Source organism: Pecten maximus, chromosome 9 (assembly GCF_902652985.1).
Source record: "Pecten maximus chromosome 9, xPecMax1.1, whole genome shotgun sequence".
In the NCBI taxonomy this organism is placed as follows: Eukaryota; Metazoa; Mollusca; class Bivalvia; order Pectinida; family Pectinidae; genus Pecten; species Pecten maximus.
This window is the reverse complement of record NC_047023.1, coordinates 19,383,091-19,399,737: the sequence shown is the minus strand read 5'-3', so window position 1 is coordinate 19,399,737 and position 16,647 is coordinate 19,383,091. Positions and strand designations below refer to the sequence as shown.

At 34.1% G+C, this 16,647-nt stretch overlaps 1 protein-coding gene across 5 annotated transcripts in view; it reads right to left on the bottom strand.

Annotated features, from left to right (window-relative positions):
- LOC117335052 (semaphorin-2A-like) overlaps positions 1-16,647 on the bottom strand; it is a 123,461-nt gene that overhangs the window by 105,103 nt on the left and 1,711 nt on the right. For 2 of the 5 annotated variants that reach the window (XM_033894973.1, XM_033894972.1), the window contains exons 2-5: positions 11,334-11,453; positions 10,692-10,801; positions 9,936-10,055; positions 612-762 (exon numbers count right to left, since the gene is read on the bottom strand). The gene's annotated coding sequence lies outside the window, so the exon portion shown is untranslated. Of the gene's footprint in view, positions 1-611; positions 763-9,935; positions 10,095-10,691; positions 10,802-11,333; positions 11,454-16,647 lie in introns of those variants that run through there. The other 3 variants (XM_033894968.1, XM_033894970.1, XM_033894971.1) reach the window with 3 other exon arrangements.

The window sequence follows — 16,647 nt, the reverse complement described above, 5'->3', positions numbered from 1 at the left end:
GTATAAAATATGTGTTACAGCTCGTATCAAATGCCCATGCACACTGCAACTGCATTGATAAAACATGGGGAGTGGGGGGCACATGACCAGATTTACACTTTACAGTTATCATTAGATAAAACGAGATCTGTGGCATCCTGAGATTGATTTTGAAAATCATTAACACTTATTTTGGTTTCTTCAAACCATGACTGGAATTTGCATTTGCGGAATCTTGTAAAAACAATGATGGACAGTAGCGACTACAGTCAAATGTTTGTCCTTTTTCTGAGATGGCTGTGGCGATAAAACTGGGTATAAAGCTACCAAATAATCAACCCAAAGTGAAAAACAGTTGGTAGGATTTTATATGGAATCAGATAAACAATTAACTATTCATGTGAAAATCTGGATTTTTGCCTTGTTAATTTGCAAATGGTAAAAAAAAACATTTTGTCATGTGTGAAAAACTACCCAAACTTTAAAGCTTTGTTGGCATTTTCCTGAGAAACCTAACTTTTTTCTGCTAATCACAAAATAATATTGTCATTATAACACATTTTCTCAAGACCGACAATCTTATGAAACTAGTCGTAATCTGTTGTACGAGACACCCTGCTGAGAGTTCTTACCTTACAACATATGGTATTACCATTAGTAGGGCTGTACTGGACTGAAACAGCACTGCAGTCCTGAAGCAGTAAGGCAAAATGACACACACCTACTGATCTGGGCCCTGAAGTAATGGTCCTCAAGCACTTGGTAACTGTAGCATGTCCTTCACTGCAAGTATTGAATAAAACCATAAGTAAAAACGCCACATCAAGTATATACCCTTAACCCAGAAATATTACATCCATCTGTTCTCAAAGCCATTTATCTAAATTGAAACAAAAACAATGGGTTCTAATTACATTTTTCACTAAAGTGGCGACTAAGGTTGGGATATTTGCCACATGTTAAGGTGTAATTAAACATCTATCTCCACTAAAATGTTCCCACTTCAGAGTTAACATCTGCAGGCAAGGGTTACCATGTTATCAACTGTATTTATAATATTTCATTATATCTAAATTGAAAACAGTGTTAGGTTATAAACATTCATTTATCAACGGAATTATGTTTGAAATTTTTCAAATCAAAATTAAGAGTCAATTCAAATATTTAATTCCTAAACAAACTTACAGTAACTTGACCCTGATGAAATCAGAATATTTTCATTCTCAGGTGTATGTTCTAAAGTCCTGCCAGAAGCTTGAGACCAGAAAGATTATGAAAAATTCCTTTGTCGGCCACTACCTACCTCACACACGTATGTCCAATGCCTCTGATCAAACAAACACATGGCATTTGAAACACCGGGTTAAGAGTTTCTGCTGACCCACAGATAACAAACTCTTCAACCCGTTTGACACCAAATTCCTCAATTTTTTATCAATAATAAATGTCAACTGCTGTGACTTCCAGTGCAATTAATAGGACTTTTATTTATTTCAGAAGATTTTAACTCAATAACATTTTCTGATTATCTTGATAGTCATTATAGCACCTGCGTCATAACAACCTTATACTGCTAAATTTAGACAGAAATGAACATCAGAATTAATCTATAACGGGAAAAAAGAACCAAATTGGTTTAAGCAAGATGAAATATTGCCAAAACTCAGTTTTTCTCTATTTTTTTTATTCTAAACATATTATCATATTTGGCTTTTTATGGGGAAGGTATTATCTGGTCATACTTATAGATCGCAATTACCATCAGACATACTCTTCCGTTGATTTGGGTTGGAGATCAAAGTTTACCCACGATGATTGTTTAGTGGTTTGGTTTAATTTTTAACATCCTATTAACAGCTAGGGACATTTAAGGATGTGCCAGGTTTTGGAGGCTGGAGTTCCCAGAGAAAAACCATTGAAATTACAGGTCAAATAATCATCATAATTATTCAACAATAAGCCCATGATTGATAATAAGCCAATCCATGTCTACTGCTGTTCAGTTGAAGTGTTATAGTAACAAATGTTAATATTTCAGTGTCCTGCAATAAGCCTGGGACCACCAATTGTAAGTCTAAGATTATGTTTTGGTCCCCTCGGCTTATTACATAATAATATATACTAGCTGTAAAGGTGATTTGACATGATTTATATGTTGTTAATTTACCAAAATTCTTAAGCAAAATTATGAAATAGACTAGTAATATAACAAGTGCAATCAATGATTGTGAATTAAAGCTCACTGGTGGCAGCAATCACACTATGCATTCATTTTTTATGTATGTATATATATAAGCATGTCATTTTGAAATTGTATGTCACATCATATCGCTCCTAGACCTCTAATGGATGTAAAAACCAAATAAGAAGGGTGTGGACTTACAAGCTTTCCAAAACTAACCCCCAAAATTTTTAAAGTGGGTTTTTGTGTCACTAAATGGTAAAATGCCAAAAAAAAATCACAATTTTTTTCTGCATGATTTTGCCACAGCATCATTCCTAGACCTCTAATGAATGTATAAACCAACTTAGAAGGGCATGAGGTGTATACTTTGGGACTTACAAGCTTTCCAATAACTTACCCCAAAAACTTTAAAGTGAGTTTTGATGCCAAAAAAGTAAAGTCCACTAAATGGTAAAATGCCAAAAAAAAATCACAATTTTTTTCTGCATGATTTTGCCACAGCATCATTCCTAGACCTCTAATGAATGTATAAACCAACTTAGAAGGGCATGAGGTGTATACTTTGGGACTTACAAGCTTTCCAAAAACTTACCCCAAAAACTTTAAAGTGAGTTTTGATGCCAAAAAAGTAAAGTCCACTAAATGGTAAAATGCCAAAAAAAAATCACAATTTTTTTCTGCATGATTTTGCCACAGCATCATTCCTAGACCGCTAATGAATGTATAAAACAACTTAGAAGGGCATGAGGTGTATACTTTGGGACTTACAAATTAAGCTTTCCAAAAACTTACCCCAAAACTTTAAAGTTTTGGGGTGGGACGCCGACGCCGACATGGACGCCGGGGTGACAGCATTAGCTCTCGGTTACTCGTAACCGGTGAGCTAATAACAAGACAGGTCAAAGGTCAAAATATAGGTCTATGTATATATACATTAGAGCTCGGACAATTTTTTCTTTGATGTAGGTCAAAGGACAAAATGAAAGTAAGAGTGACTTACTTTTGACACATAACACATCACCTTACCAAGTTGAACACATACCCAAGATATGAAGTTCTAGAGTAAAGTAATGTAGGAGATAGAACCCAGTCAATTTCTTTTTCTTTGATGTCAGTTAAAGGTCAAAATGTAGGTAGGAGTGACCTAATTTGGACACATGACACTCGATTCACCTAGCTATTTATAGGTGAACACATGCACCATGAATGAAGTTCCAGTGCCAAGCAATGTATGAGATACTGAACCCAGATAGGATAATGTACAGAAGGACAAACAAACATAACACAAAAACCCATGGTTCCCAGTGGGGAACTAATAACCTTCTCTACTCAATTCATCCCCCCCCCCCCCCCCCTCCCTACACCTGCATACCAAACTTACAAAATATTGGTTAGATGATACAGAAACCTGTTACAGACAATCTTACAGGATAGATAAAATATGAATGGACAGATAGAAACCAATTTTCCATGATCAGACCCAAAACTGAATTGGTACAATTAGGGACAAAGAGAAACATATATATAAAGCTTGAGAAAAATTCCTTGAGTATTTTTCAAGAAATAACCAAACAAACTTCAAATGTTAAAAATCCAAGATGGCTGCCTGTTGGCCATTTTGTTATACTGATCAGACTAAAAACTAAATGGACACAACTAAGGACCAAGTGGAACTTACAGGTGAAGTCTGAGAAATATCCCTTTAGTACTCCACAAGCAATAGTGATAACAAACCCAACTGTCAAAATTGAAAAAGAACTCAAGCTCAACAGTGAAAAAGGAGCTCTAATTTAAAAGAACTCAAGCTCAACAGTGAAAAGGGAGCTCTAATTTAAAAGAACTCAAGCTCAACTGTATAAAGGGAGCTCTAGTTTAAAGCAGCTCAAGCTCAACTGTATAAAGGGAGCTCTAGTTTAAAGCAGCTCAAGCTCAACTGTGCAAAAGGTAGATCTAATTTAAGTATCCAAGCTCAACAGTGTAAAAGAAGCCCTAATATTAAAGTGGAGCCTAAGTTTGGAAGAATAAAGACATGAGTTTTATAAGTAAGAAGATCAAAATTTGAAAGTCTAACAGTAATTCAAGCAAAAAAGCATACAGGGATCTCAAGTTAATAGCTAATTGGAGCTCCATCATATTGAAAAAAAAAAGAAAAAAACGTTTCACATGCATATTTTGTCTTCTTTATTATTGATCGTTGCACCAGCTGGTAAAAGTGAGTCAAATCATACCCTGATAGTACTTGTAGTTACATGAACACACTGTTAGTACGTATACCTGACAGGCCAGACTATGGTAGAAAGTTTGTCATAATGACAGTACATTGGATAGGAAACAGGAAGTATGCAGGACGAGGGGGCGGGTGATGAGGGATACTATTTAATGTAAAATGCCATCTGGTTTTTCAGGCGGAAATCAAATCAATTTGATCGTGAGTCTACCCCATCATTTATACTGATGACATAACATATTAGGCTATAAACCTTGCACAGTAATGTATGTGATTATCTCTCTACAAACATCCTGGCATCCAATACTGTGACAAACTCATGCTGTAGTCTAGATACAATTTGTATATCAATCACTCAGAATTTAATGGTAATTAAACTGCATAAAGTACAATACATAATTTAGATATCTGCTGAAAAGACATTCTGCTTATTTAATTTGATTAGCTGAAAGAAATATCTTTTAGATTTCTATATATGATAAAACTGATCAATCTGTTCGTAGAAATATTGGATAAGGTAGAGAAATATTTCAACATCTAACATATCTCTGAAATATTTCAAGATCTCTAGAGTATGAATTCACAATGTATAAAAATTCATTAAGAAAAAGGTGTCAGGGGTATATAAAAAGAACATTACAAACCTGTTTTTAATGGTGATATCACATTTTGGTATCTGTATACCCAGTATGATGATCAAACGGACAGGGGACAATACTTGTCAATATCTATAATCCTACATCATTAATCACACCTGGACAAGTCTGGTCCACAACATTGGTTTTTACCTTCTGATCAGTCAAGTATACACTGAAGGAGGGTCACATTTAACTAGCTCCTATTTTCTATCAATGTCATACAGTGAATTATTGAGTCAAGTTCATCAATGGAAATAAATTTGTATTTATTTACTAATATACCTGGTATTCACACATGAACATTAATATGCATAGCCCGAGTTTCCTCTGGTCCTGACACCATGCATGTCTGGTGTAGGGCCTCTACACAGGTACCAGACTTAAAACAGGCCATACAAAGTGAGGTCAATAGTATTCAAGGTCATTTATCAGCAAATATAATGTATTTCAACTTTGAAAATAATGAAGTCTCTAGCACAACAAAATTTAAACAACAAAATATTACAGATAATTTATTTGATTAATTTACTTTTATTTATCAAAAGCAATGTATTAATTGCTTCATTTTTTGTATAAATCTAATAAATCAGGAATAATAAACTTCGGAAATAATAGATCGAGTGTCTTTCATGGTTCCAAGATATAAGTACACTTTGTATCTGTTAAAATGAATTTAACTGTAAAGGTCTACATACAGTATCCCTGCAAAATCATCTAATTCTACAAATATTGTAAAGTTAAATGACATCTCGACAGTAAATTTCAGATATTAATGGGTTTTTTTTTGCAAAGTAACCTTATTTACAAATACACTCCAAAACTGAAATTTACATCTACCTTCAAATAGATTTACGCCTTTCAGGTGGCATGGTGATATATATTAGCCCTCGGTAAACTTGTATACACATGGAAATTGTCACTATTTAAGGGGCTCTGTTTTACAAGCAGTTTCCTGGCCATAGAACAAATCCTACAAGTACATCAGGAATGTTAAAAAATAAATCTACCATCTAAACTGTTTAGAATGTATAATGCTTAGTTAGGTAAATAAAAAAGAAGATGGTAATTACTCACAAATGAGCAAGTACTCCTCAGACTGTACAAGGTGTGCATTCTTGTCCAACCATCGGTGGCGACCTTTCTTTCTCCAGTAAATCAGTACAAATATGGACAGTGAGTTTATCAGTGTAACATCTAGATACTCCTTCCTTGAGCCAACCCTTATTTCATTGTGGGTATGAACATTAAACTGTCACAATCTCTATACATGGAAATACTGTGTAAAAATCACCCATGATTTAAGGGGTAGGTACTAAATTATAAAAGTTTATATATGATTTGCTTTTCAGTACCCAAATACCTTATACAGTGTACATACTATAACTATGAGGTGACATCAGGTACACAAAATAATTCTGTATGGTCACCAGGTATACGAAAATTTTGAAAAAAGATATCGAAGAAACCGGCTAGTCTGTGCTGTCTTGGTTCTGTCCTTGGCATAACACTTTACCTTAAGTACTCTGAATGGCATGCGCCGGGCATCCTTTATGTTATTCAGTGAGGTAGCCACCAACTACTACTACAAGGAGAGATTGCCTCAAAATGATCCTGGCTGTTCCCAGGGCAACAACACAAACACACAAACATTCAAGTATTGTTTTCTCACCAACCAGATCTTTTTATTTTTTAACAGCTATATAATTTAATAACTATAAATACTAGACAAGAACTAATAAATCATGTTTATTTCCAGATAACAAATGTGTTCAAATAAAACAAGGTAAAACATTTCTCCTACTAACTATAGGTCAGAGTGACCTAGTTTTGATACATGACATACAGCCTCACACAAACATGAATTTCTGGTGACTAGTAGTGCAAGAAACATAACACTGACAAACTTTTTCTTGATGTAAGTCAAAGGTTCAAATGTAGGTCAGAGTGACCTAGTTTTGATACATCACACAAAGCCTCACTAAGGTGAACCCATATCCTAAGTTCTAGTAACTAGGTAGGAGATAGAGCCCAGATAAACCTTTCTTTGCTGTAAATCAAAAGTCAAAACGTAAGTCAGAGTGACCTAGTTTTGATACCTGACATAAAGCCTCACCAAGATGAACCCATATACCAAAGTATAGCATTCCATTGAGTAATAGTTCAAGTATAGAATTCCAGTGACTTTTAGTGACAAAGTTATTATGCAGACACAAAAGTGTTTCGGACCCATGGACAGGCGCACAGAGCAAGCACTATATAGGGTGTTTATATTGCTATGTGGTTGGGCACGAATAAAACAATGGGACATAATACCAGGATCAGTGTAGGCTCGCCATGGTATTATGTAAAATGATAACAAACATCCATGTATTGGCATTTGCGGTTGTGAGCTATTATAACATTAGTGCGATTAGTCGCCATGTTTTCATGTAATGAGAAACAAATAGGAACACTTTGGTACAGGTTTTGTGTAATGAAGTCAGATATGGTATGTAAATGTGATTGCATGCTAGATAGGAAGATAGAATGAATGTATGCGACACCTTTGTCAGACATGCTGTCTGCTTACATATCCTGTGAGGAAGAGATAAAATTTTAATTTTATTTCCACCAAACCTGTAACAATTTACTTATGAAGTCAGAGCATTAGAGGTCGATCAGAAACAAAAGCCAATAACACTGGATACATCTAGCTGCTCTAAGATAGACCACATTCTCAACATGACCTTGAAACCTCATAATGACCTTACACACAGTCATGCCGAATCAATTACTGTAAACATATTTATTTAGGTACACTCAAATTTTAGAGCATAACTCAATTTAAACATATCATCACAATGATGGATTGATGCACCACTGTAAAACACATACAGAACCTGCAATTAGCACTATCATAATTTTGAGGAATGCCTACGGCACAAAAGGCTCTAAAATCAAAATGAGTGATCTACATTTTTACTGTACAAAAATGTTTGTAACTTGGTTCTAATTGATTTCATGAAAAGTATTGTGCAGATAAACTTGTAAAACAACATCTATAATTCAACTTCAACTATATTGAACCAATAGTGAACTGTTGACAATTTTATTTGACCTTGAAAATTGACCCAAGGTGAGTATTTCCATGGACACCAGTTGATAGACAGCTAACTAGAGCTGTATGCTGCTGGGGATATATAGTCAGATAGCTGTATATATGCTGTACATGTTAATAACTCATATTCTTCAGTGTTTAATGAGATTTAACACATTCCCAGGACAAAAATCCCACGAGGATAAAACTAGCAGGAATGAAAATATCACTTTCTGATGGACAGGTTTTATCAGTTAAGATGATCCAATATCCATAGAGCTTCTGTAGACAATCCTCATTTATTTAAAGTACTTGTCACCAAAGGCTAGATATTTAAGTCAAGTGTACTGTTGTCAAATTCACACCTGTGGCTGGACATCGTTAACTGATCTACCTGAGATATCGCAATGACAGGAAGAACAGGGTCAAATTGATGACACTTCACCTGTTGTTGTCTTGTCTTGTGTTATTGTCATATGTAAACATGAGTTAGGCTCAGGGCCGAAAAAAAAACCATGATCCCAAAAATAACATAATGTCGGACCTAATGTGAAGGTGATTGGTACTGACAATCGTCTTTATCTATCACAGGCATCTGACAGTTCCTGTGTTTTTCCTGTAACTTAAGTACAAGTTATGTAACTGTATTATTGTTTCTGACTGAACATCTCCAAGGTCAACAAAGGTCACCTGAACATTGAGTAGGAACAAGTCAGCAGATGCTATCATATTTACAATAATAAACATGTTCCCACTGATGCAGAATAATATTTATCCTGACTTTGATACATCATACTTAATTTACCCAAACAACTTCTACAATAGAAGTATAGAATGATCATATAAAAGACATTTGGGTTTAGTTTTCGACACGCATGCAGGTATTGCTAAAGCAATATATGTCCCCTACCGGCCCCTGCTATAAATAGTAACAGTGACCTTGACCCAAACACCCTGCAACTCGAACCTAGTCTGTAGCTACTCATACTGAAGCTATATATACCAATTTTTCACCAACATATAGCTTGAAGCATGGCTGAGAAAAGTGTGGACATATTGAGAGGGTGGAAATTACCTGTAATCTCCACTGGCAGGGGACTAATAATATCATAAGCTTTACGGACTCTTAAGTGTCTTGGGATGGCATTTATTTGACCACAGGCTAGTTCTAGGTCATGCTTTCAGTATACCAGTGTAAAGACCATATATATCCACCTTCAATTAATATGACAACAGCTTGTTACTGCAATATCTATTCAAACTTACCACTAAGATAGCTCAGTAAAATACTGAGTAAAGATGAATATTGCTTTATTGAATCCTTCTATATTGCTACATAAGTTTAGAATTCGTACAGCCTCATTTCCACCTGTATAGAGTGACCACTGGTCTTTTACACTGTATACAGCCAATATAATGTCTCTATAATTTTACTAATATAAAACTCATTTATTTATCCGGAGGAAGCTAGTACTACTGCTTGAAGCCTGAAGTCATGACTCTTTATTCATTAAAAAATATTCAGCAATCTGTCAAATTAAACAACTTTCTAAAAAAAAAGTTAAGCATTAAGTTTATATTTGCATGTCAGTTAGACTAACAAGAAACTATTAACAATGAATTTATTGCAATCATAATAAATGATATAATGATAACATACTCTTTATACGTGCAATCCAGTACAAACCTTAATGTTCAATTGTTACTTTCAATACCTACAGAATCTACCTCTGTTGGTCTAAGTCTTAGTGTATATATATACCTGATCCGAATGGACATGTTTACATGCTTTGTCACCTGTAACAAACAAATACATAATTGTCACCTTACCTGTATCCCTGAGACAGGAAGTGCAATGATAATCACACCCAAATGTTCCTTCCTGTTGATGTCTAATCTCAATGTAAATCCCAATTCAGTCTCAAATGTAACGTTGTGGCTCTTTGACACCTGAATAACAGGCCGAATAACAGAGAGACATATATACTTTCATATAATGACGCGTAATCCCGTGAGTTTGAACTCTTGGGTTGGCCACAATTAGGCCTGGCGTCTATTTAGTGTCACCTATATATCAAACTGTTTGGCCTTTGTGTCCCTCAGACCATTGAAAGCAGCTCCTAACCACTATCCGACAATACAGATTGAGCCAGATAGGGCCACTAACCTATCATTATCATTTTACTGATTGGAAAACTCAATGGTTTGAAACTACGTTTGAAAAATCTTGCAATGACAGAGCTAAGTACACCTGATCATATCCTTCATTGATTTTGACAAATACAAATATATTTATCAAGGAGACAGAAAAAATTATAACTGGTCATTTGAAGAATTATTTTTTTTTATATACATGTATACTGTAGTATGTAATATAGATATCTCAACAATACCGAAAACTAATGAGTCATTTTGTTTACACTTAGAAAAAATAGAAACAATCTTGGTTATTTGTATAAAATAACTGTTTTTTTTACTGATTAGGTATATAAAGTGATATTATTGTATTTAGAATTTTTTTTTTTTTTTTTTTTAAATCAGCAACAGCATAACTGGGTGAACATCTGCCCCACAAATAAGGGTTACCTTTTTTCTACAATGTACCTTCAGCTGTGTCAGTGATGAAGACGGACATTTTTTCCACCTCAGTTTGCAGAAGCATCATGCATAAGACATTCCTCTGCATCTAAGATCATCTGTTTGTATAAATTATAGATCAGAAAACAATTGGATTCAGACATTAAACAAACACATCTTTTTAAAACTTTTTTTCCAATTAACAAAATAAAGAGACAGATGTACTCAAATAAAATATTGTGAATTATTATTACTATACTGCTCTTATAATGACCAATTGACCATCAACACAGGAAAAGGTCATCGATCAGGGCCAACAAATTGTGGATAAGTAGGTCAAAAAGTATGCTAATCCACACACTAGGCTAATATATAGTTAATACAATGTACCAATTAAGTGGCAATGCTAAGCAAAATTTCGTTGAATAAGCCAATTGTTTTCAAGTAATTAGAAATTTTGTTTATGCTGACAGCCACAAATAGAGATTTGAGATTATGAAAATGGAATTCTTAAAATGAAGGTGTTGGTTGATTTCTCAAGATTTGTCACCAATAAGAGATTAAATTTATTCATGTGCATTGATAAAAGAACCTGTACATGTATGAATGATTTTAAAATAATTTTGATGAGATTAAACTAAGGATACTTACCCAGTTCATTGATCAGTTTAAATGTATGTCCATCCTATATGTGATTATAGTTGGCAAACATCATTTGTTGTGATTTTCATGACCGCCTGGGTAAACTACTCTATAATGTATTATATCAACCTGTAAAAGATTAGAGTTAATAAATAAGTATGTTTTACATCTGTAGCCTGCAGTTAAACGACACTGTCTACATTCTTAACATTTCAAATATCAACTGATCTATAAAAGTCATTAAAGATGTGTGATAAACACAAGAATTTGTCACTTGATTAATAAATTTACTAGATTTACTTAGCAACAATGAAATAACTTTAACAACGGAGGAAATGATAGCTTCACTGGGAGCAATGTGAATAAAAATCAGACATTTATTATAGGTTCTGCAGATACATGTTATAAAATCTATCCTTGAATTTATTCATGTGACTGAAAGCCAGCACTCATGTCTTTCAAATCCGATAAAACTCCTATCCTTTCTGTAATTTCAACATACATACAACTCTTAATCCAAAAGCATGATTATATAAATTCTGTTCAGCCATAATGTATTGTTTGAAACTCAAAGAAAAAAAACCTTATACAGAAGTTGGATCTATGTTTTATTGAACATGTATTACGGAATAAAGTAAACTGATTTTACAAGACTTCTCTTCTTATCTGTTACCATCAAACTTATCACAAAGACTGAGCCCTTAATACATTTAATCCTGTTTCAAGTTTGAAGTCATTTACAAAATATTTAGGAGTGATTTATCTAATGACAAATAACAGTGTTTGTCATAAATCAAACGGCAAATAACTCTGTTACTAAGTTTGATGATAATCAGATAATATTTGCGGGAGTTATTGCATGAAAACAGCAGAAAACAATTTTTTTCATTAATCAAGACATCATAACTCTAGCAACTAAACTTGGCCTAGCCCTTGAGGCATTTAACCTTGTTAACAATTTTGTAGAAAATCTGATAAAAACTCTTCCAGTTATCTCAAGGAAATGGCAGAAAACAATGTTTTCAGTTATAATCAAGGGGCCATAACTCTGTCATATAAAGTTCGAAAAAAATGACAGTCGATCTTGGTGGAGCCCTTGGCAATTAACCTTGCTACTAAGTTTGAAGAAGATCTGTTAACATTTGTTGCAGTTACTTAAGGGAAACAAAACCTGACAGACAGCAGGATAATTCAAGGACATGGACCAATGGATGGTCACAACGTAATCCTACATGATATAGCCCATTCATCCAACTTTACCACCTCCATCCCAGTATGGGAGGCAAAATGTGAAACAACAGTAATCTATTAACCATGTATCAAATATGAATAACACAAAACTTTGCTGCTATTTGAAAAAAAAAAAAAAAAAAAAACATCTTTATGTACATTTAAACAGACAATGATTCCTTCAAAATATGCATTCCTGCATGTGCATGCACTTTTATAAATGTTTTGTTGTCTTGTATATCAGTCATAGCCCTTCCGTGTGCCTTTATTGCAGAATTTGTAAAATTACAATTTTTTTCTTTTAAAGTTGTGAAATTAAACACATGGTGTAGGAAAAGTTGCACTTCCGAGGATTCTGGAGCAGAAATTTTGCATGTTGAGGGCAATAAATATGAAAAAAACTGCTGAATCATGATTTCCTTCACCTTCATGAACATCGACATTTGCTGTATTTTCAATTTTATCGCGGTGCAAAGTCTCACTCTCAGTGAAATCTAACACATGGGGTAGGAGGAGTGCTTATAACCTACAAGGCTTCCTGATTAATATAGCTTTTCAAAAAGGCAAGGTGATTTGTACTTTATATCAATGTAGCCCATATCCTATCTCATGGAACAAGGAAGAGATGCAGACTTAATTTTCACTAAATTACTTACTGCAGGACAAATGGTGATGCATAAAAATCAAACTGACTAATTTGTTTCATGAACAAATAATCGAGTGTTGGAACTCGAGGCAAATTAAAATCAAGCCACCGTAAACTTTGGATTTCATCTTTTAAATGTTTCAGGGAGATTGCGCAACTCAAAATTTGATGTAGGTATGAAACCTTGAAGCTATCACTGAAGAAAAGATTGTCTGACTTCTGTTTTTATGTATCTATACTAACAGCTTTCAGCAAGTATTTACTAGTGCATTGGTATGAATATACATGCGTGTACCTTAGGAGATTAATGATAGCTGCTACCTGATCAGGTCTATTTCTGTCTCCAGCTTTATCTCTAAATCTGTCTAGGTATTGTTCCTCCAACACACAATATGCACCTGTAATTAGCCCTACATTCACTGCAGGTGATGCAACAAATTGTCTTTAAAAATACAGCCAACATTTAGGAGACAAACCTACAGACGAACAAAACAGGTCTATACTACCGTAAAATCTCTAGGGAAAATAATGACACTTTTATTTGAATTGAAGAACAATTTACTGTTTATAAAGGGGTTATCTCCTTTGTCATGCATCCCCAAGGAGATTTAGAACTATTAGAAATTAACAAAGTCCAAATAGCCAGTGATTATAAATGCTCCAACTTGTAACATGAAACAAAAACAATAAACTATACTGTAAGATTCCCTGATTAATGCCCTGTACAGATATTTTGGTGTGAAACCATTTGGACTGGAAAAATGAAAACTAGTGTACAGGGGAACCTACAGTATACATCATGTGAAATTGTGGAAAATCTCTCACAATATTTTTTGAAATTAGCCAACTAACTTCAGCCCTTAAAACCTAAGATACCATCTGTTGGCCATCATGAATTCTCATTAAATATATATAGTTCCACATATTATAAGTTCATTTCAGTAATATCTGAGAAACAGAGATAACAAACTTGACTTTCAATATATGCATAACAAGAAAACATTAGAAAGATGTGAAATAAATATGAACTATTCCTAAAGTACTTTCTAAGAAAAAGTGTTTGAGGTCACGGACAACATTCTGATCTGCATGAAAGGCAAATTGCACAATTTTCCACCTGATGATGATGAGGGACTAAAACTCTCGTTAAAAAAAAAAGTAAAAATAAATCATTATTCTTATAACTATGTTAAACAAGAGGCCCGGAGGGCTTGTTTTACTCACCTGGGTTTTCAGTCAATATGACAAAATACTACAATTTGGGTTATATTACAAATACTGTCCGAGTTTGGGAACTGACACTCAGCATCATGCATTCTAATCAACATTTTCAGTAATTCCTTCAATTAGCATTTAGCATTCGGGTCCCTTTGACATTTGGAATTCAAAAACAATTGTAATCATATAGGTATACTATGATATGACGTTTGCTCTTATGACTTCCTTCCACCTTGAAAATAGTAGAATACTCATATGTTAGCTTTGATTTGATATATCTAAACTTAAGCAGCCTCCCCAACTAACAGCCCGGGTCATTGTTAGATATTCATTTTCCTTCACATTTAGACCCAAATGACTGACCTCTAACCCAGTGACTTTGACCACTGGTCAGCTAGCTCCATGCATAATTCTGACCAAATTTGCTGTACAACATTGTATATAATATTCCAACAAAACATACATCAGTGAAAAGATACAAAATTTTACTGCCGACCTGTTGGCTTTATGTCCTTTATTTTTAACTGCAATATGTATTTTTGTGAACTTAACATCTTGACCAAATTTTATGCAAACCTGTCAATAAATACTAAAGTTATCAGCTGGTAAGTAAATTTGTGGATGGACAGACAGAAGGACAGAGGGACACACAAGGTGCATGTGATAACTATAGGGCAACGTACCTGTATCTCCGATTTGAGGCCCTAATTAAGACAAAATCCTGTCATGAACAAACCAAAGGTTTTAAAGAATTGCAATTGGCTAAATTTTCCCTAATGGGCACCGTAGGGAAAGAAAAATATACATTTTGCATTGAGCAGGGGATGATTATTTATTCTTACCCCATGTAGTGCAACTACAACTGTATGTGGGCAGAAATGATTATACATTGTACATGTTAACCCATGTAGTGCAACTACAACTGTATGTGGGCAGAAATGATTATACATTGTACATGTTAACCCATGTAGTGCAATTACAACTGTATGTGGGCAGAGATGATACTGAAAGTACCAATGCACATGTCATTTGATACAAATTTTATCAAATGCTTTTGATAATGAACATTTTTTCTGAAATTGCTGTTTTTGATATATGCCAATTGTGTTTGTAACAACATCAAATATACACGGAATTTGTCAGATGTATAGATATAGTGTAAAGTATTTTAACTGACAACCGATATACTGATGAAGCAGGGTTTATCCTCCCACACAGTCATCATCTATAGTTTACATCAGGAGTATATAGCCATGAATAATGTATGGATGCATTCGAACAGAACTTCCCTGTCTATAGTCCGGGTGACCAAGGACTGACCTCTATATAATGGTCACAAGTAATGTGTGAGCATGGTCATGATTGCACCCTTGACCACTCACAGCATTTTAGTACCTGATTTTTAAGGACTGATAGGTGTGACTATGAAAATATCCAGCATTTCATTACCACTATAATGTATTGTTAAGTTTAGTCCAAATGGAACAAAATTACTGCCATAGAAATTCAACATTTGTACATGCGGTTTTATTATCAAAATCATTGGACAATGGGCACATTGAACAAAAATGATGTTGTTTTTATTTTTCAGGTACAACTTACTGAAAAAACAAATTAACACAGATTTTTCAAAGAAATCCAAAGAAATAATTACTAGTGTTATAAAAGTTTACTTATTTAAACATTGCCAAAGGTAATTCTATTTTAGCATCTAACAAATTTGTCTTCATATAACATCCACAGTTTTTTCCCAGAGTGGCTAATCTGGTATCTGGTATGTATATACTGTATAGCACATGCACCATGTGACGATGACATAACAAATCAATTGCTATTTTGAAATTTTCCTGTTCCATATTATGCACCCGTTCAACATGCATATGGCATTGCCTATAAATTTATTTATACAAATATATCTATATTAGGACTACAAATGTGTATTATAAATCATACTATGGCAATAATGAGAGTTCATAATAAAACATTAGTACATGTACAAGCTAGTATTATAGCATGGTGCATGTGGCAGATGGTATACACCTTGGTTACTTCCCCTGAAAATACAAAACCTGTAACTCTATATCCACTAAGGTCGGTTTCCTAAGACATATGTCGTTTACATGTAAACAAAAGAAATAAATAGAAAGTATGCCACACCCTTTGGATCATGTTAACATAAATAAATGCAGGCATTAAAAAAAATAAATGTCACAATTACCCCGGTAACAA